Raw genomic sequence first — 22982 nt, forward strand, 5'->3', positions numbered from 1 at the left:
CATTTTTAACAATAATACAGTTTGCAGTTATAACCCACTATTTACATAGTTATATCCTTATTCAGAATTTTTTTTAGCATCCATATTTTCAAACTATGCCACAGTAGTCAATCTAACTTGACATTGCCCTGCCCAGAACTGGCCTTTATAAGAGGCCTGTATAGTTTACACATATTATATGGTATCTAATAAGGTATTAGGAGTAAACTACTATATTCCTAGATACGGCAGATTTCTTGCACAAGGAATCTTAAAGAAGCTCATTAGCTGCACGCTTACAGCAAATTGCTACTCAACTATAAATGTTTTTGTGTAAAAAAATTTCTGCTGTGGTGGCGTGTGCGGTATAAATTGTTAGAGGCCATATATATTATATATTGCACACAGCAACAGGTTTGCTACAATTGTTGCCTGATTATATCCAGCTGCACACTTGCAGCAAAGTACTACTCTACTATCTCTGTGTGCAGTATTTTCTGCTGTGGTGGCGTATATGGCATAAATTATTTGAGGCCTCATATATTATATACAGCAATAGGTTTGCTATAATTGTTGCCTGATTATATATCATCATCATATGCAAGTGGACGCCCGTGCATAAAAAAATCTTTTTCATATGCTAACTGTCCTTAATGTAATTTTACTTATGCATTATGACTAATATTGCTACAAATTCAATTTCATGGGCATGAGACAAATTAAAATACTGAATACACGACTGATTCAGTTCACCTCTGACATACAACTCGGTCGATACGGGTATTGGGATTGACTGAACGGGCAGATTAAGAAATTGCGGACATACCCCGCTGGAGATGCCCGATCTCGTCTGATCTTGGAAGCCAAGCAGTGGAGGGCCGGGTCAGTACTCGGATGGGAGACCACCTTGGAACACCCTGGTACTGCAAAATATTCTTCTGCCCTATCTAGAGTGATCCCTAATAATACCAATTGGCATTCAGTTCTGTATGACCTATGATTCAATTCTCTACGACTACTTAATCCTAAATAGGACTGCTGTAGAATAAATGATGGTCATACACTATACAAAGGTGTTACTGTTATCTCAGTAAAACCAATAGCCCATATATTTGATCTCCGGTTTCTATTGTGGTATCGAAAACCACATTAATTGCACATAATAGAGTGTTATATTTTCGCGTAGCTACACTATTTTACGTATTACTTACTCCTACAATTATATTTTTAATGAATTAATAAAATTATGTTTTATCAGAATTGATTAATATAATCCTCTGAATTGAGTGCTCCCACACAAGAGTCTACTTTCCAACTTTTCTTCTTTGTTGGGTTTTCTTAGTTTACACATAGACAGGACAGATGCAGTGGTGGTGACTATATAGTACTTGTTAGGGCCACTGGTATTTAGATTGAAAGAACAATAGTAATCAATATCATTGAGATAAACAGTCATGACATCAAGAAGTGGATATTTCACAGTGACTTATACTGTATATAGCAATACTTACACTGACTGGTGAGTGGTCCCATTTGGTTAGATAAGACAATGAGTGCTGAATGCCACTTATGATTTTTTTCACAATTTTGTCATTGGCACTGTTGTGTTGTGCTTATTGTTCCTCATCACTGAGCAGGGTGGTGTGGCCCTTCTATCTTTCTGCTCTGCAGAGGCTATCCCATGGCGGCAGCAAACAATCTAGTATCCCTGTGTGAGGCTTTGGTGGAATGTAGTGTACAGGGACCTTCCTAGATTTTTGGAGGTGGCACAGTGGAGCCTTTTGGGACCAGAAGTCAAAGATATAAGATCATTTCTACTTTGTGTTTTCACACTTTTTGTTCACTAGGCTATATTATATTGTCAACACTTATTTTGGGCTTTCTAAAAATAAATAAATAATAAATAATAACAACAATACTAGTAATAATATTTATTCAACATACCTTTTCTCTATGACATTTACCACTTTCACAACAGAGATTTTATAAGTGCAAAATCAGTAATAATGTAACTAACATGTTTTAAAAAAATTTTTATTATATGTGTTTAAAATATAAACATTGTAGTTCAATAACATCTGAAAGTACCTACAATAAAATGTAAATCTAGTGGATACAAAATACCAAAAAAAAAAGTGAACTAAAAATCATTGGACAAACGCAATATACAAATTAAAGATCTATAAGTGAATATTTCTTTTTTGTTAAAGAAAAGTACAGTATTTTGTCACATTGGCTCCAATGCTTCAGTATTCTTAATGAGCTTTATAATGTGCACATTCTTGTAGCAGACTCAAAATCAGTTTACTAATGGATTGTTATTCAAAATTGGATGTTAAAAGAAAAGAGTGTTAACTCCATGCCTTAAACACATTATTTAAAAAAAAAAATTTGATTTAAAAAACAATTCATAGTGACAGATCTCAAATTACATCACACTAATCTGTTCACCAGAAATAGAAATAAGATAAAAACTGGCGTTGTTTAGTGTTATTCCTTGATGAACCTTGGAATAGACAGTCAAATAAAACAGAACTAAGTACAGAAAAAGTGTTTTTAAAAATAAACAAAACAAGTCAAATAAGGAAGTATGACAAAATGCTTTAGTTTTTCCATTCCAATTCTGATTGATCAAACTATCTTTATTCAAAAACAATCTCAGAGCTAAGATATTGAATACCTGCAAAATCTGTTTTAGTAGAATATAAATCCTTGAAATTTAATATAGTTTTTATCTTACTAACCTGGAATACATTAGACAGCTACTGCACTGAAAATTGTCCCTTTTACTAATAGGCAATACCAGGAAGCTCAGCACTTTCCTCTGTCAAAGCTGCTATGGTCTATTGCTGGATTTTAACAGCTTATTTTAAACATAGACTCATCTTACACATTTATGGAACTAAATAACCACAGAAACGGAAACATAATGGTTCACAAAGATACACTTAGAAGGTTGTAAAACAGGTATAAGCGTCTAAAGAGTCTGTGTAGAAAACCCCAAACAAGACATTTTACAAAGAATTTATTTGATAGAAGACAGGACATCCTGATGTAGTCAACTCTAGAGATTTCTAAATGTTGCCCTCAGCATAACTTATTTATACTCCAATCACAAAAGGTAGACTACGTGATTGCAATATGCACCGGCAGATGGCATCAACACCACACAGCAATCAGGCTTGCCCAACATTTATAAATAAAAGGAGGATCTGTCCATGATGATATTAATTAATTCAATAAAATCTAATGCAAATAATATATTAAAACAGACTATACACACATAAAATATAAACATGAAAATATATTCCAATAGACGACTGCAGAAGGAACCACAATGTGTTTGATATAGCTAATTAAAATTAAAATTAAAAAACCTTTTTAGGAATAGAACTGTGGTTACTATTATGCTCCAAATTCCATCAATTTGACACAATGTTTCTTTTTCAAGAAACAGTCCTTACTGCAGAAGCGGAAAATGAGTAACAATTAGAGATGAGCGGGTTCGTCGAGATACGAACCCCCCGAACTTCACCTATTTTACACGGTTCCGCGGCAGCCTCGGATCTTCCCGCCTTGCTCGGTTAACCCGAACACGCCCGAACGTCATCATCCCGCTGTCGGATTCTCGCGAGATTCGCATTCTATATAAAGAGCCGCGCATCGCCGCCATTTTCACTCGTGCATTGGAGATTGAACGGAGAGGACGTGGCTGCGTTCTCTCCCTGAAAAGCTCCGTAATCTGTGCTCAGTGTGCTGCAAATATCTGTGCTCAGTGTACTGCAAATATCTGTGGTCAGTGTGCTGAAAATATCTACGTTCTCTGAATGAAAACGCTCCATATCTGTGCTCAGTGTGCTGCAAATATCTATGCTCAGTGTGCTTTATTGTGGGGACTGGGGACCACCAGTATAATAGTAGTACAGTACAGTAGGCCATTGCTGTATCTTGCAGCTCTGTGTCACTGCAAGTATCCATTCCATATCTGTGCTGCATTATTGTGAGCAGTATATAGTATAGAGATGAGCGGGTTCGGTTTCTCTGAATCCGAACCCGCCAGAACTTCATGTTTTTTTTCACGGGTCCGAGCGACTCGGATCTTCCCGCCTTGCTCGGTTAACCCGAGCGCGCCCGAACGTCATCATGACGCTGTCGGATTCTCGCGAGGCTCGGATTCTATCGCGAGACTCGGATTCTATATAAGGAGCCGCGCGTCGCCGCCATTTTCACACGTGCATTGAGATTGATAGGGAGAGGACGTGGCTGGCGTCCTCTCCGTTTAGAATAGATTAGAGAGACACATGATTTACTAATTTTGGGGAGCATTAGGAGTACTCAGTACAGTGCAGAGTTGCTGATAGTGACCACCAGTTTTATTTATAATCCGTTCTCTGCCTGAAAAAAGCGATACACAGCACACAGTGACTCAGTCACATACCATATCTGTGTGCACTGCTCAGGCTCAGGCCAGTGTGCTGCATCATCTATTATCTATATATAATATTATATATATCTGTCTGACTGCTCAGCTCACACAGCTTATAATTGTGGGGGAGACTGGGGAGCACTACTGCAGTGCCAGTTATAGGTTATAGCAGGAGCCAGGAGTACATAATATTATATTAAAACAGTGCACACTTTTGCTGCAGGAGTGCCACTGCCAGTGTGACTAGTGACCAGTGACCTGACCACCAGTATATATAATATTAGTAGTAGTATACTATCTCTTTATCAACCAGTCTATATTAGCAGCAGACACAGTACAGTGCGGTAGTTCACGGCTGTGGCTACCTCTGTGTCGGCACTCGGCAGCCCGTCCATAATTGTATATACCACCTAACCGTGGTTTTTTTTTCTTTCTTTATACATACATACTAGTTACGAGTATACTATCTCTTTATCAACCAGTCTATATATTAGCAGCAGACACAGTACAGTGCGGTAGTTCACGGCTGTGGCTACCTCTGTGTCGGCACTCGGCAGCCCGTCCATAATTGTATATACCACCTAACCGTGGTTTTTTTTTCTTTCTTTATACATACATACTAGTTACGAGTATACTATCTCTTTATCAACCAGTCTATATATTAGCAGCAGACACAGTACAGTGCGGTAGTTCACGGCTGTGGCTACCTCTGTGTCGGCACTCGGCAGCCCGTCCATAATTGTATATACCACCTAACCGTGGTTTTTTTTTCTTTCTTTATACATACATACTAGTTACGAGTATACTATCTCTTTATCAACCAGTCTATATATTAGCAGCAGACACAGTACAGTGCGGTAGTTCACGGCTGTGGCTACCTCTGTGTCGGCACTCGGCAGCCCGTCCATAATTGTATATACCACCTAACCGTGTTTTTTTTTTCTTTCTTTATACATACATACTAGTTACGAGTATACTATCTCTTTATCAACCAGTCTATATATTAGCAGCAGACACAGTACAGTGCGGTAGTTCACGGCTGTGGCTACCTCTGTGTCGGCACTCGGCAGCCCGTCCATAATTGTATATACCACCTAACCGTGGTTTTTTTTTCTTTCTTTATACATACATACTAGTTACGAGTATACTATCTCTTTATCAACCAGTCTATATATTAGCAGCAGACACAGTACAGTGCGGTAGTTCACGGCTGTGGCTACCTCTGTGTCGGCACTCGGCAGCCCGTCCATAATTGTATATACCACCTAACCGTGGTTTTTTTTTCTTTCTTTATACATACATACTAGTTACGAGTATACTATCTCTTTATCAACCAGTCTATATATTAGCAGCAGACACAGTACAGTGCGGTAGTTCACGGCTGTGGCTACCTCTGTGTCGGCACTCGGCAGCCCGTCCATAATTGTATACTAGTATCCAATCCATCCATCTCCATTGTTTACCTGAGGTGCCTTTTAGTTGTGCCTATTAAAATATGGAGAACAAAAATGTTGAGGTTCCAAAATTAGGGAAAGATCAAGATCCACTTCCACCTCGTGCTGAAGCTGCTGCCACTAGTCATGGCCGAGACGATGAAATGCCAGCAACGTCGTCTGCCAAGGCCGATGCCCAATGGCATAGTACAGAGCATGTCAAAACCAAAACACCAAATATCAGTAAAAAAAGGACTCCAAAACCTAAAATAAAATTGTCGGAGGAGAAGCGTAAACTTGCCAATATGCCATTTACCACACGGAGTGGCAAGGAACGGCTGAGGCCCTGGCCTATGTTCATGGCTAGTGGTTCAGCTTCACATGAGGATGGAAGCACTCAGCCTCTCGCTAGAAAACTGAAAAGACTCAAGCTGGCAAAAGCACCGCAAAGAACTGTGCGTTCTTTGAAATCCCAAATCCACAAGGAGAGTCCAATTGTGTCGGTTGCGATGCCTGACCTTCCCAACACTGGACGTGAAGAGCATGCGCCTTCCACCATTTGCACGCCCCCTGCAAGTGCTGGAAGGAGCACCCGCAGTCCAGTTCCTGATAGTCAGATTGAAGATGTCAGTGTTGAAGTACACCAGGATGAGGAGGATATGGGTGTTGCTGGCGCTGGGGAGGAAATTGACCAGGAGGATTCTGATGGTGAGGTGGTTTGTTTAAGTCAGGCACCCGGGGAGACACCTGTTGTCCGTGGGAGGAATATGGCCGTTGACATGCCAGGTGAAAATACCAAAAAAATCAGCTCTTCGGTGTGGAGGTATTTCACCAGAAATGCGGACAACAGGTGTCAAGCCGTGTGTTCCCTTTGTCAAGCTGTAATAAGTAGGGGTAAGGACGTTAACCACCTCGGAACATCCTCCCTTATACGTCACCTGCAGCGCATTCATAATAAGTCAGTGACAAGTTCAAAAACTTTGGGTGACAGCGGAAGCAGTCCACTGACCAGTAAATCCCTTCCTCTTGTAACCAAGCTCACGCAAACCACCCCACCAACTCCCTCAGTGTCAATTTCCTCCTTCCCCAGGAATGCCAATAGTCCTGCAGGCCATGTCACTGGCAATTCTGACGAGTCCTCTCCTGCCTGGGATTCCTCCGATGCATCCTTGCGTGTAACGCCTACTGCTGCTGGCGCTGCTGTTGTTGCCGCTGGGAGTCGATGGTCATCCCAGAGGGGAAGTCGTAAGCCCACTTGTACTACTTCCAGTAAGCAATTGACTGTTCAACAGTCCTTTGCGAGGAAGATGAAATATCACAGCAGTCATCCTACTGCAAAGCGGATAACTGAGTCCTTGACAACTATGTTGGTGTTAGACGTGCGTCCGGTGTCCGCCGTTAGTTCACAGGGAACTAGACAATTTATTGAGGCAGTGTGCCCCCGTTACCAAATACCATCTAGGTTCCACTTCTCTAGGCAGGCGATACCGAGAATGTACACGGACGTCAGAAAAAGACTCACCAGTGTCCTAAAAAATGCAGTTGTACCCAATGTCCACTTAACCACGGACATGTGGACAAGTGGAGCAGGGCAGGGTCAGGACTATATGACTGTGACAGCCCACTGGGTAGATGTATGGACTCCCGCCGCAAGAACAGCAGCGGCGGCACCAGTAGCAGCATCTCGCAAACGCCAACTCTTTCCTAGGCAGGCTACGCTTTGTATCACCGCTTTCCAGAATACGCACACAGCTGAAAACCTCTTACGGCAACTGAGGAAGATCATCGCGGAATGGCTTACCCCAATTGGACTCTCCTGTGGATTTGTGGCATCGGACAACGCCAGCAATATTGTGTGTGCATTAAATATGGGCAAATTCCAGCACGTCCCATGTTTTGCACATACCTTGAATTTGGTGGTGCAGAATTTTTTAAAAAACGACAGGGGCGTGCAAGAGATGCTGTCGGTGGCCAGAAAAATTGCGGGACACTTTCGGCGTACAGGCACCACGTACAGAAGACTGGAGCACCACCAAAAACTACTGAACCTGCCCTGCCATCATCTGAAGCAAGAAGTGGTAACGAGGTGGAATTCAACCCTCTATATGCTTCAGAGGTTGGAGGAGCAGCAAAAGGCCATTCAAGCCTATACAATTGAGCACGATATAGTAGGTGGAATGCACCTGTCTCAAGTGCAGTGGAGAATGATTTCAACGTTGTGCAAGGTTCTGATGCCCTTTGAACTTGCCACACGTGAAGTCAGTTCAGACACTGCCAGCCTGAGTCAGGTCATTCCCCTCATCAGGCTTTTGCAGAAGAAGCTGGAGGCATTGAAGAAGGAGCTAAAAGGGAGCGATTCCGCTAGGCATGTGGGACTTGTGGATGCAGCCCTTAATTCGCTTAACAAGGATTCACGGGTGGTCAATCTGTTGAAATCAGAGCACTACATTTTGGCCACCGTGCTCGATCCTAGATTTAAAGCCTACCTTGGATCTCTCTTTCCGGCAGACACAGGTCTGCTGGGGTTGAAAGACCTGCTGGTGACAAAATTGTCAAGTCAAGCGGAACGCGACCTGTCAACATCTCCTCCTTCACATTCTCCCGCAACTGGGGGTGCGAGGAAAAGGCTCAGAATTCCGAGCCCACCCGCTGGCGGTGATGCAGGGCAGTCTGGAGCGACTGCTGATGCTGACATCTGGTCCGGACTGAAGGACCTGACAACGATTACGGACATGTCGTCTACTGTCACTGCATATGATTCTCTCAACATTGATAGAATGGTGGAGGATTATATGAGTGACCGCATCCAAGTAGGCACGTCACACAGTCCGTACTTATACTGGCAGGAAAAAGAGGCAATTTGGAGGCCCTTGCACAAACTGGCTTTATTCTACCTAAGTTGCCCTCCCACAAGTGTGTACTCCGAAAGAGTGTTTAGTGCCGCCGCTCACCTTGTCAGCAATCGGCGTACGAGGTTACATCCAGAAAATGTGGAGAAGATGATGTTCATTAAAATGAATTATAATCAATTCCTCCGCGGAGACATTGACCAGCAGCAATTGCCTCCACAAAGTACACAGGGAGCTGAGATGGTGGATTCCAGTGGGGACGAATTGATAATCTGTGAGGAGGGGGATGTACACGGTGATATATCGGAGGGTGAAGATGAGGTGGACATCTTGCCTCTGTAGAGCCAGTTTGTGCAAGGAGAGATTAATTGCTTCTTTTTTGGGGGGGGTCCAAACCAACCCGTCATATCAGTCACAGTCGTGTGGCAGACCCTGTCACTGAAATGATGGGTTGGTTAAAGTGTGCATGTCCTGTTTTGTTTATACAACATAAGGGTGGGTGGGAGGGCCCAAGGACAATTCCATCTTGCACCTCTTTTTTCTTTTCTTTTTCTTTGCATCATGTGCTGATTGGGGAGGGTTTTTTGGAAGGGACATCCTGCGTGACACTGCAGTGCCACTCCTAGATGGGCCCGGTGTTTGTGTCGGCCACTAGGGTCGCTAATCTTACTCACACAGTCAGCTACCTCATTGCGCCTCTTTTTTTCTTTGCGTCATGTGCTGTTTGGGGAGGGTTTTTTGGAAGGGACATCCTGCGTGACACTGCAGTGCCACTCCTAGATGGGCCCGGTGTTTGTGTCGGCCACTAGGGTCGCTAATCTTACTCACACAGCTACCTCATTGCGCCTCTTTTTTTCTTTGCGTCATGTGCTGTTTGGGGAGGGTTTTTTGGAAGGGACATCCTGCGTGACACTGCAGTGCCACTCCTAGATGGGCCCGGTGTTTGTGTCGGCCACTAGGGTCGCTTATCTTACTCACACAGCGACCTCGGTGCAAATTTTAGGACTAAAAATAATATTGTGAGGTGTGAGGTATTCAGAATAGACTGAAAATGAGTGTAAATTATGGTTTTTGAGGTTAATAATACTTTGGGATCAAAATGACCCCCAAATTCTATGATTTAAGCTGTTTTTTAGTGTTTTTTGAAAAAAACACCCGAATCCAAAACACACCCGAATCCGACAAAAAAAATTCGGTGAGGTTTTGCCAAAACGCGTTCGAACCCAAAACACGGCCGCGGAACTGAACCCAAAACCAAAACACAAAACCCGAAAAATTTCAGGCGCTCATCTCTAATATAGTAGGACAGTGCAGAATTTTGGTGAGCAGCAGTATACATATATAGCACAGTACAGTAGGCCATTGCTGTATCTTGCAGCTCTGTGTCACTGCAAGTATCCATTCCATATCTGTGCTGTATTTTTGTGAGCAGTATATATAGTATTACAGTGCAGCATTTTGGTGACCAACAGTATATAGTTGTACAGTAGGCCATTGCTGTATCTTGCAGCTCTGTGTCACTGCAAGTATCCATTCCATATCTGTGCTGCATTTTTGTGAGCTGTATATATAGTATTACAGTGCAGCATTTTGGTGACCAACAGTATATAGTTGTACAGTAGGCCATTGCTGTATCTTGCAGCTCTGTGTCACTGCAAGTATCCATTCCATATCTGTGCTGCATTTTTGTGAGCAGTATATATAGTATTACAGTGCAGCATTTTGGTGAACAACAGTATATAGTTGTACAGTACAGTAGGCCATTGCTGTATCTTGCAGCTCTGTGTCACTGCAAGTATCCATTCCATATCTGTGCTGCATTATTGTGAGCAGTATATAGTAGGACAGTGCAGCATTTTGGTGACCAGCAGTATACATATATAGTACAGTACAGTAAGCCATTGCTGTATCTTGCAGCTCTGTGTCACTTCTAGTATCCTGATCAGTGCTCAATATCTGCTGCATTGTTGTGACCAGTATGTATACTGTACTGTGCGACGTGTGTTATACACCTGGTGATTATACATCCTGTAATCTGTACTGAGCGATGTGTGAGATACACCTGGGGATTATACACCCTATATACTGTACTGTGTGATGTGTGAGATACACCTGGGGATTATACACCCTATATTATTATTATTATTATTATTATTATTATTATCCTTTATTTATATGGCGCCACAAGGGTTCTGCAGCGCGCAATTACAGAGTACATAAATAACCAAACAGGAAAACAGCAACTTACAGTTGATAACAGTATAGGACAAGTACAGGGTAAATACACATAGTTACATCAGCAGATGACACTGGAATAAGTATCAGGTGGCAGAAGACTGCTGGATGTGGTACAGTTGAAGATTACTAAAGTAAGACAAAGGATAAGCACATGAGGGAAGAGGGTCCTGCTCGTGAGAGCTTACAATCAAAAGGGGAGGGGTAGACAGACATGGGTGACACAGATGGGGTACATAGAGAACGTGGAACAGAGGGTTAGGATGAGAATTGGCTGGGTTTGGTGAAGAAGTGGACCCCCAGAAGACACAAGTCAATACTTAACATTGCAACATTTTACTGGGCTATGCAGGAGAAAATTAAAAATAGGGAAAAAAAAAAAGAATCCATAACTTCTACCGCTTTCAAAAAGGTCAATGGAAACTGAAATAATGGACAACTACCTCAAGGAAGCCAGATACAGTATACCAAACAGTACTTAGCAGAGTTAGGAATGAGTGCTTATGAAATACAGTAACATTTTGTCATAATATTTCAGAAACTGCATGGCTGGTCTCTTGCACTCTTTTGCTCTAATACACCACCTGCTTTAGGATTTATATTCAAAAACATTATGCCTCCATAATCCCAAAAACGTCAGTCTTCTTGGAAAGTGGTTTGTTCCTTTGTAAGGGAAAGAGAGCAAACATTCTCAAACAACGGTTTCTCAATTTCTTTTTCCTCTGGGAAGGGATTGTGGATTAACAGGAATATCTGAACATTTCTGTAATCAGAAAGCAGCGACTTTCTACAAATGTTTACGAATAATTCCAGTGATTTTGTGATTTTCTACCAGTGATTTGGACCAATAATACCATTGATTAGAACGAATAATTCCAGTGATTTTGCCATTTTCTTCCAGTGATTTGGACCAATAATACCATTGATTAGAACGAATAATTCCTGTGATATTGAGGTGTTTGTGTCGCTTAGCTTAGCCGTCCAGCGACCACAGTGCACCACTTTTTCTCTTTTCTTTGCATCATGTGCTGTTTGGGGGCAATTTTTTTTAAGTGCCATGCTGTCTGACACTGCAGTGCCACTCCTAGATGGGCCAGGTGTTTGTGCCGCCCTCTTGGGTCGCTTTGCTTAGTCATGCACTGACCTCTGTGCAAATTTTAGGACTAAAAATAGTATTATGAGGTGTGAGGTGTTCAGAATAGACTGGAAATGAGTGGAAATTGTGGTTATTGAGATTAATAATACTATAGTATCAAAATTACCCCCAAATTCTATAATTTAAGCTGTTTTTGAGGGGTTTTTGAAAAAAAAACACCCGAATCCAAAACACACCCGAATCCGCCAAAAAAATTTCAGGGAGGTTTTGCCAAAACGCATCCGAATCCAAAACACGGCCGCGGAACCGAATCCAAAACCAAAACACAAAACCCGAAAAAAAATTCAGGTGCACATCTCTAGTAACAATAGCTTACCCGCTTCTCATTTGAAAAACCGCCGGAGGTCCTGTGTAACAGCAACCTCTTGTTGGACTTCTGAAGAAACAGCCCCTTTGTTGTGGCTGAGAAATGCGTGAAGTATTGCCCTCCTATGTAATGCTTGCAGATGCTGATTAGCTAGACACCGAACTCCCGGCTCCCGGATTCCGCCTGTGGCCTCTAGTAACCGCATCCAGTCTCGCCCAGAGTAAGTGGCCGAGACCTGGAGATAATAATGGGACCTCCAGCGACTCTTTGACAAGAGGCTCCTGTTACACAAGCAGTTTACCGAGCTCCCGGAGCTCAGCTCCCTGTTTGGAAAAAGACACAGTTGCATTCTGGCTGGCGTGGTCTCTCGGAAGGCCAGCACACCAACGGTTTTTCAAATAAGAAGCGGGTAAGCTATTGTTACTCATTTCCCGCTTACTGCCCATGCGGAGAAATCCGGTTTGCACTGGATAAATAGCAGCAATCTGTACAGTATATACACTGTACATGCTGCTTTTAACAATCTAAAAGGAGTGGAATTACTCTAATTATTGTGCTTAAATTATGGGACTTGGAATTAACTGTTAACCACACTATAGCTGGCTTATCAGGAGAGGTGGAGAGATCTTTTTTTCCTCAATACTACTAACTAACAGAAACCTGTCTGTATGTGCTTTTCTATTCACTGCTAAGAGATTTCTATAACTGCTACTAATTACAACTGTTTCATGCCAAAGGCTGTGAATACTTACGTACATGTGATTTCTTAGTTTTGTATTTTTAATAAATTTGCAAAAATCACAAAAAAACTTTTTTTCACGTTGTCACTATGGGGTATTGTGTGTAGAAGTTTGAGGGAAAACTTAATTTATTCCATTTTGGAATAAGGCTGTAACATAACAAAATGTGGAAAAAGTAAAGCGCTGTGAAAACTTTCCGGATGCACTGTAATAGGTATATGCATTTGCCTATCGAATATCATTCAATCTGCACACTAGCACCCACATCCAACATTTTTGAATTTGTCCAACATTTGTTCTATTCAAGGGCTCAACATTTCTAGAAATAAAGTCCTGTCCAATCAATATCTACTAGGTGTACTTATTATAGAATCTAGCAGTGCAATAAGCGTTTCATAAACTTTCCTAAGGTATTTTCCAACACTGACAATGTTAACAGAGAACAGAGAAAGAATAAATTATGTAGTGCGGACTGAATATAAAAGTAATATATTATAGCACCTCCCCCTGCTCAGCCCCAACCTCTTCCCCATCCTCTTCTGTACTATTTACTCTAATCCACACCTTCTCCATCATGGTTCCATCCCAACTTCCCCCTGTCACTCTGTCTCAATCCCTCTGCCGCTTTGTCCCGCAAACACACACTACTCCCCTTGTCCTGTACTTATTCCAGCACCCATTTCTCCTCTCCTAAATTTGTCCCAACTCCCCCACAATGGGAGTCCTTGGAGTGCACACACTTTCACTGTGCACAAATTCAGGCGATGGGACATAGAAACATAGCATTTGACTTCAGATAAGAACCACTTGACCCATCTAGTCTACTCCTTTTAATTATCCTGTAGGTAATCTCAACTCCAATCCTTAGTTGTTTATAAGAATATTCATATGCCTATCTCAAGCATACCACCTCTCTCGGGAGCAGGCTTGGACTGGCCCACAGGGGTACAGGGGAAACCACTGGTGGGCCCCACTGGTTTTAGACTGCAAATATTATACATTATACATATGTTACCTTATACTGCAGAGGAATATGGTGCATTCTCTACAGTACATTACTGTTGTTAATCTGGTACATTACTATGCATGCACTAGCAGTATTTACTATGTATATTTATCAAGGAGCTTAGACTATACACTCTCCAATGATTAGACAAGCATCTGACGTCACTAGCCACACCCCTCTAGAGACTGACCATACACCTAAGTATGGGCCCCTACCACTGCATTCCCCCGGTGGGTCCTTCATGCCCCAGTCCGACACTGGTAGGGAGGCTATTCCACTTATCCACTACCCTTTCTGTGAAGTAATGTTTCCTTAAATTTCCCCTGAAATTCTGCAGATTCAGCAATTATTATATAGATATAAATCCTACAACCACACATTACATTACTATAGCCCACAATTATAAGCCCCTGCATAACATTATTACCCTATATAAGCTCCCACATAACATTAATATCCCTTGAACATTCAGCAACCAGAATGAAACTGTGCATTGTAAGCATCTGTGTTATGTTCAATGCTGACAGCAAAATACATAATTAAAAATGTGTATATCCTAATGGTGATCTAAACTGAAGTTGTTACGATCAGATGAATCAGCAATTTAGTTTGAAATTGTAGTTTAAGGGAGAATAATCCAATCCGCAACTTTGCCAAAGCATCCCATTAGATGGACCAGAGATGTGGAGGAGCTGGGGATGATCTTTCTTTAATAACATTGGGATTTGGTGGGTAGAGAATCTGCTCACTAAAAATCAAGGTTTACCCTAGACCAGAGGTTCTCAAACACAGTCATCAAGGCACCCCAACATCCACGTTTTAGGTATATCCACGGCAGAGCCGGCCATAGGCATAGGCAAACTAGGCAATTGCCTGGGGTATTTGATATGCCTAGGGGCATCAGCAGCTTCTGCTGATTAAAATGATATGCGGCATGCCTATATTCTGTGTGTAGCATTTCATATGCAGATACAGCCACAGTCTCACACAGTATATAGGCATGCTGCATATCATTTTAATCAGCAGAAGCTGCTTGTGCATCCGAGCCACATAGCAATGCAAATAAGATGCATTTTCATTAAAAAAATATGCCCAACGTTAGCACTGAGGCAAGATTTATGAGGACACATCTGTATCCAAGCAGAGGTCACAGTGTTAGTGGCAGTGTGAGTGCTGTGTGCATGTGAGTGGGTTGGTTGTGCAGTAGTGTTCGGAATATGTATAAGGAGCATTGTTTGTCATGTAAAAATGCATTAATAATGTGCAACATATGTGTAAGGGGCACTATGTGTGTCATTATGTGTATAAGGGCATTAATAATGTGCGGCATATGTGTAGGGGGCACTATGTGTGTCATTAGGTGTATAAGGGCATTAATAATGTGCAGCATATGTGTAAGGGACATTATGTGTAAAAGGGCATTAATAAAGGTTGTCATAATGTGTAAGGTGCATTATGTTTATAAGGACATTAATAATGTGTCACATATGTGTAAGGGGCATTACTGTGTGGCATTATGTGTTTAAGGTGCTCTACTATGTGGCATTGTTTATAGAAAGGGCACTACTGTGTCGTCTAATGTGAATAAAGAGCAATAGGGTGTGGTGTAATGTGAATAAGGAGCAATTCAGTGTGATGTTATGTGAATAAGGAGCACTACTGTGAGAAGTAACGTAAAGTGATACTACTGTGGGATGTAATATGAATTATGGACACTATCGCATGATCAAATGTGAATATAGTTGCAGTACTGTGTGACGTAATTGTAATTGGGGTTACTATTGTGTGGCCATGCCCCTTGCCAGCAAAAACACACCCCTTTTTGGGCTGAGTGCCAAATGTGCGAACTGTTCCTATTTAAAATATAGGGGGTACAAACACCTGGGAAAGAGGTGCAAGGTCAGAGGCAGAACCAGCGGTGGTGCTAGGGGGCACCAGCCAAAATCTTGCATAGGGCATCATATTGGTTAGGGCCGGCTCTGATCCACGGCTCAGCACAAATTGACTGAGGTGCAATTAAATCACCTGTCGGCAAGCATGGATATACTTAAAACCTGGACAGTTGGGGTGCCTTGACCCTGCCCTAGACCATAGGTTCTCAAACTCAGTTCTCCGGACCCAAAACCATTCTCATTTTCCAGGTCAATTAGCATATGCACATATGTACATATTACTCACTGACACATTTTTAAAGATCCATAGGTGGAGCTAATTATTTCACTTGCGATTCTTTGAGGAGACCTAGAAAACATGCGCTGTTTGGGGTCCTGAGGACTGAGTTTGAATACCTATGCCCTAATGTATTAGTAACTTGCATATTCTGCAGTTTGTAAATGACCTTTAATGGATGTAATATTGTAAACTTCCATCAGCATTACCACTGCCTATTAATGTTAGGATGACTGTACAATCTATAGCTAGAGTTAAGTATGATATTTGTTTTTCTGCAGCGGTGTACACTGGTATTCAACAAAGAATAACATTGGGGTGTAGAGTTGGATCTTGATCCGAGGCACCAACAGGCTAAAATTTTGACTGTTCCCAGGATGCACTGCACCGCCTCCTCTATAGCCCCGCCTCCAAGCACTGGAGCTCAGTTTGTAAGTTGGTGCCTGCAGTGCAGGTCAACTAATGGGGGCTGCGCTAGGCAGCCCTGAAAAGAGCTTTTTTAGAAGACTTCAAGGGCCTCAGCACTTTCTATGTTATCCTGACATGCTGTGCTGCTGCTGCTCCATCACCTCCCTCAGCTGCGCTTCATACTCCCGCGGCCTGGTTCCCGAGTACTTGCAGCAGAGACGCACCGGTTCTTAGGAACACCACCGCTGCCGCTCTCCTGGATCACGTGGCTGCACATCAGGGAGGAGGTAAGAGGGTCACCCAGGTGGGACCCGCCGGTAAATCTCGGTCTAAGGAGATGGACAGCGATGCTGGCGTGGACACTGTGGCCATGCAGGGACCCCACTATATCCACCAGGGCATGGGAGCACAGGTCAGATACCTATATATCAATTTTAATAAGGCTCCATGGTACCAGGTGGTAAGGACCAGCATAGGGGATAAGGCGCTTGACCTGTAGCCCCTCCCCCAGCTCTGGGCACCATCTACTGCTGGTGAAAAATAATAGGTGGAAGGAAGATCAAAGGCGCTACTATACAAAGGACAAATATAATGAAGGAAAGTATAGTATACTTGCAAACTTCGTAGTCCTTCGTTAATTTCTTTCTATTAATCCAATGATTACCGGATGTTTACATGCAATAAAAACAAAAATGAACAACAAGTGTGTAGTATTGTCTATAATGAGTTCAATTTTTTTGTGAGTTCTCCGTTGAAACAGAACCCTATGATATGGAGGTTTCTTGATAGAAGATAAGGATAGTTTCTCACCACCATTTCAAAAACATAGGTAAACGTACCAAGACTCACTTAGAGTTAAATATAACCATACACATAAAGGTTTCTTTTCTACTTCTGATCATAGCATGTGAAGCAAGCTCTGTTCAATAAAACGTACCACACTCACTTTTCAGCAGATGGAATTCCACACGTAGCGGTTTCTTTAAATAGATAAATCACTCTTCTCTTCCAAAAAAAATGATTTATTTGTGCATGATACAATTATAAAAAACAATTAAATAAATAAAATCTCCTTATTTAATTCCCAAAAAAATTCCAGGATAAAACAAATGTGTGTCAGAATGAAATGCGACAATCACAAGTGAATTCCGGACTTACACTTGCGAGCACAAATGTTGAATGACATCTACCTTGATAAAGACTTCGTGTCGAAACGGCGTTGGTGATACTAGACAGTGCTTTTTTTAATCCTCCTTTATTCATACCATACCAAGGTAACATTCAACATTTGTGCTCGCAGTGTGTTTTTCCACTTTAATTTTGAGTGACTCCAAATCCAGACCTCCATTGGTTAATAAATTTGATTTCCATTGATAATTTTTGTGTGATTTTGTTGTTAGCGCATTCAACTATGTAAAGAACAAAGTATTTAATAAGAATATTTCATTCATTCAGATCTAGGATGTGTTATTTTAGTGTTCCCATTATTTTTTTGAGCAGTGTACATATATTGCAAATGGAACTCGGCACTCTGTACCTTAGAAGTCAACTCGCCCGGTGCCCTCTTAAACAGCTCTGCGACCGTAAATATCCAAACAACATAAGCGGCACTCACGGGACTTCTCAAATGAACGGGTCTGACACCCCGATATTCAGCAACGTTTCAGTTTTATTTCAAACTTTCATCAGGCATATATAAACCTGATTGCTCCCTAGACTGTTCTACATCCATAAGATAAGAACTTATTTCATGCACTTTATACTAGAGATGAGCGGGTTCGGTTCCTCGAGATCCGAACACCCCCGAACTTCACCTATTTTACACGGTTCCGAGGCAGCCTCGGATCTTCCCGCCTTGCTCGGTTAACACGAACGCGCCCGAACGTCATCATCCCGCTGTCGTATTCTCGCGAGATTCGTATTGCATATAAAGAGTAGTGATGTGCACCGGACATTTTTCGGGTTTTGGTTGTGGATTCGGTTCCGCGGCCGTGTTTTGGATTCGGACGCGTTTTGGCAAAACCTCACCGAAATTTTTTTGTCGGATTCGGGTGTGTTTTGGATTCAAGTGTTTTTTTTCAAAAAACCCTAAAAAACAGCTTAAATCATAGAATTTGGGGTTCATTTTGATCCCATAGTATTATTAACCTCAATTACCATAATTTCCACTCATTTCCAGTCTAGTCTGAACACCTCACACCTCACAATATTATTTTTAGTCCTACAATTTGCACCGAGGTCGCTGGATGGCTAAGCTAAGCGACACAAGTGGCCGACACAAACACCTGGCCCATCTAGGAGTGGCACTGCAGTGTCAGGCAGGATGGCACTTCAAAAAAATTGTCCCCAAACAGCACATGATGCAAAGAAAAAAAGAGGCGCACCAAGGTCGCTGTGTGACTAAGCTAAGCAACACAAGTGGCCGACACAAACACCTGGCCCATCTAGGAGTGGCACTGCAGTGTCAAGACAGGATGGCACTTCAAAAAAATTGTCCCCAAACAGCACATGATGCAAAGAAAAAAAGAGGCGCACCAAGGTTGCTGTGTGACTAAGCTAAGCGACACAAGTGGCCGACACAAACACCTGGCCCATCTAGGAGTGGCACTGCAGTGTCAAGACAGGATGGCACTTCAAAAAATTGTCCCCAAACAGCACATGATGCAAAGAAAAAAAGAGGCACACCAAGGTCGCTGTGTGACTAAGCTAAGCGACACAAGTGGCCGACACAAACACCTGGCCCATCTAGGAGTGGCACTGCAGTGTCAAGACAGGATGGCACTTCAAAAAAATTGTCCCCAAACAGCACATGATGCAAAGAAAAAAAGAGGCGCACCACAGGTATAGAATGTAGATGGATAGTATACTTAATGACGACACAGAGGTAGGCACAGCAGTGGCCTTCCGTATCGTACTGCTATATATAGTATACTGGTGGTCACTGTGTCAGCAAACTGCAAAACTAAAATGCACCACAGGTATAGAATGTAGATGGATAGTATACTTAATGACGACACAGAGGTAGGCACAGCAGTGGCCTTCCGTATCGTACTGCTATATATAGTATACTGGTGGTCACTGTGTCAGCAAACTGCAAAACTAAAATGCACCACAGGTATAGAATGTAGATGGATAGTATACTTAATGACGACACAGAGGTAGGCACAGCAGTGGCCTTCCGTATCGTACTGCTATATATAGTTTACTGGTGGTCACTGTGTCAGCAAACTGCAAAACTAAAATGCACCACAGGTATAGAATGTAGATGGATAGTAGACTTAATGACGACACAGAGGTAGGCACAGCAGTGGCCTTCCGTATCGTACTGCTATATATAGTATACTGGTGGTCACTGTGTCAGCAAACTGCAAAACTAAAATGCACCACAGGTATAGAATGTAGATGGATAGTATACTTAATGACGACACAGAGGTAGGCACAGCAGTGGCCTTCCGTATTGTACTGCTATATATAGTATACTGGTGGTCACTGGTCAGCAAAACTCTGCACTGTACTCCTCCTATATAATATTAATTATACTGGTGGTCCCCAGTCCCCACAATAAAGCAGCACACCGAGTACAGATATGGAGTGTTTTTCAGGCAGACAACGTATACTGGTGGTCACTGTCAGCAAAACTCTGCACTGTACTCCTGCTATATAATACAGCTGCTCCCCAGTCCCCACAATTAAGCAGTGTGAGCACAGATATATTATGCAGCACACTGAGCACAGATATGGAGCGTTTTTTTCAGGCAGAGAATGGATAAAACTGGTGGTCACTGATCAGCAAAACTCTGCACTGTACTCCTCCTAACAGCTGCTCCCCAGTCCTCCCCACAATTAAGCAATAAAGCAATCAAGTTCAACAATAAATGGAGAGGACGCCAGCCACGTCCTCTCCCTATCATCTCCAATGCACGAGTGAAAATGGCGGCGACGCGCGGCTGCTTATATAGAATCTGAATCTCGCGAGAATCCGACAGCGGGATGATGACGTTCGGGCGCGCTCGGGTTAGCCGAGCAAGGCGGGAAGGTTCGAACCTGCCTCGGACCCGTGTAAAATGGGTGAAGTTCGGGGGGGTTCGGTTTCCGAGAAACCGAACCCGCTCATCACTAATAAAGAGCCGCGCGTCGCCGCCATTTTCACTCGTGCATTGGAGATGATAGCGAGAGGACGTGGCTGCATTCTCTCAGTTTCTGTGTTCAGTGTGCTGCAAATATCTGTGCTCAGTGTGCTGCAAATATCTGTGCTCCTTGTGCTGCAAATATCTACGTTCTCTGCTTGAAAACGCTCTATATCTGTGCTGCATTGTAGTTGTGCGCAGTATATAGTAGGAGGACAGTGCAGAATTTTGCTGACCACCAGTATATATATAGCAGTACGGTACAGTAGTCCATTGCTCTACCTCTGTGTCGTCAAGTATACTATCTATATCTGTGCTGCATTGTAGTTGTGCGCAGTATATAGTAGTAGGACAGTGCAGAATTTTGCTGACCACCAGTATATATATAGCAGTACGGTACAGTAGTCCATTGCTCTACCTCTGTGTCGTCAAGTATACTATTCATATCTGTGCTGCATTGTAGTTGTGCGCAGTATATAGTAGGAGGACAGTGCAGAATTTTGCTGACCACCAGTATATATATAGCAGTACGGTACAGTAGTCCATTGCTCTACCTCTGTGTCATCAAGTATACTATCCATATCTGTGCTGCAATGTAGTTGGGCGCAGTATATAGTAGGAGGACAGTGCAGAATTTTGCTGACCACCAGTATATATATATATATATATATATATATATATATAGCAGTGCGGTACAGTAGTCCATTGCTCTACCTCTGTGTCGTTAAGTATACTATCCATATCTGTGCTGCATTGTAGTTGTGCGCAGTATATAGTAGGAGGACAGTGCAGAATTTTGCTGACCACCAGTATTTATATATATATAGCAGTATGGTACAGTAGTCCATTGCTCTACCTCTCTGTCGTCAAGTATACTATCCATATCTGTGCTGCATTGTAGTTGTGCGCAGTATATAGTAGGAGGACAGTGCAGAATTTTGCTGACCACCAGTATATATATATATATATATATATAGCAGTACGGTACAGTAGGCCATTGCTATTGATATATTACTGGCATATAATTCCACACATTAAAAGATGGAGAACAAAAATGTGGAGGGTAAAATAGGGAAAGATCCAGATCCACTTCCACCTCGTGCTGAAGCTGCTGCCACTAGTCATGGCCGAGACGATGAAATGCCATCAACGTTGTCTGCCAAGGCCGATGCCCAATGTCATAGTAGAGAGCATGTAAAATCAAAAAAACAAAAGTTCAGTAAAATGACCCAAAAATCTAAATTAAAAGCGTCTGAGGAGAAGCGTAAACTTGCCAATATGCCATTTATGACACGGAGTGGCAAGGAACGGCTGAGGCCCTGGCCTATGTTCATGGCTAGTGGTTCAGCTTCACATGAGGATGGAAGCACTCATCCTCCCGCTAGAAAAATGAAAAGACTTAAGCTGGCAAAAGCACAGCAAAGAACTGTACGTTCTTCTAAATTACAAATCCCCAAGGAGATTCCAATTGTGTCGGTTGCGATGCCTGACCTTCCCAACACTGGACGGGGAGAGGTGCTGGAAGGAGCACCCGCAGTCCAGTTCCTGATAGTCAAATTGAAGATGTCACTGTTGAAGTACACCAGGATGAGGATATGGGTGTTGCTGGCACTGAGGAGGAAATTGACTAGGAGGATTCTGATGGTGAGGTGGTTTGTTTAAGTCAGGCACCCGGGGAGACACCTGTTGTCCGTGGGACGAATATGGCCATTGACATGCCTGGTCAAATTACAAAAAAAATCACCTCTTCGGTGTGGAATTATTTTAACAGAAATGCGGACAACAGGTGTCAAGCCGTGTGTTGCCTTTGTCAAGCTGTAATAAGTAGGGGTAAGGACGTTAACCACCTAGGAACATCCTCCCTTATGCACATTCATCAGAACTCATTGACAAGTTCAAAAACTTTGGGTGACAGCGGAAGCAGTCCACTGACCAGTAAATCCCTTCCTCTTGTAACCAAGCTCCTGCAAACCACACCACCAACTCGCTCAGTGTCAATTTCCTCCTTAGACAGGAAAGCCAATAGTCCTGCAGGCCATGTCACTGGCAAGTCTGACGAGTCCTCTCCTGCCTGGGATTCCTCCGATGCATCCTTGAGTGTAACGCCTACTGCTGCTGGCGCTGCTGTTGTTGCTGCTGGCGCTGCT

General features: G+C 42.6%; 1 pseudogene; it reads left to right on the forward strand.

The window, feature by feature from the left end:
* Window positions 1-791: 791 nt before the first annotated feature.
* LOC134929963 (5S ribosomal RNA) lies at window positions 792-911 on the forward strand (annotated as a pseudogene).
* The last annotated feature ends 22071 nt before the right edge of the window (window positions 912-22982 follow it).

This window comes from Pseudophryne corroboree, chromosome 5, assembly GCF_028390025.1.
Source record: "Pseudophryne corroboree isolate aPseCor3 chromosome 5, aPseCor3.hap2, whole genome shotgun sequence".
NCBI lineage: Eukaryota > Metazoa > Chordata > Amphibia > Anura > Myobatrachidae > Pseudophryne > Pseudophryne corroboree.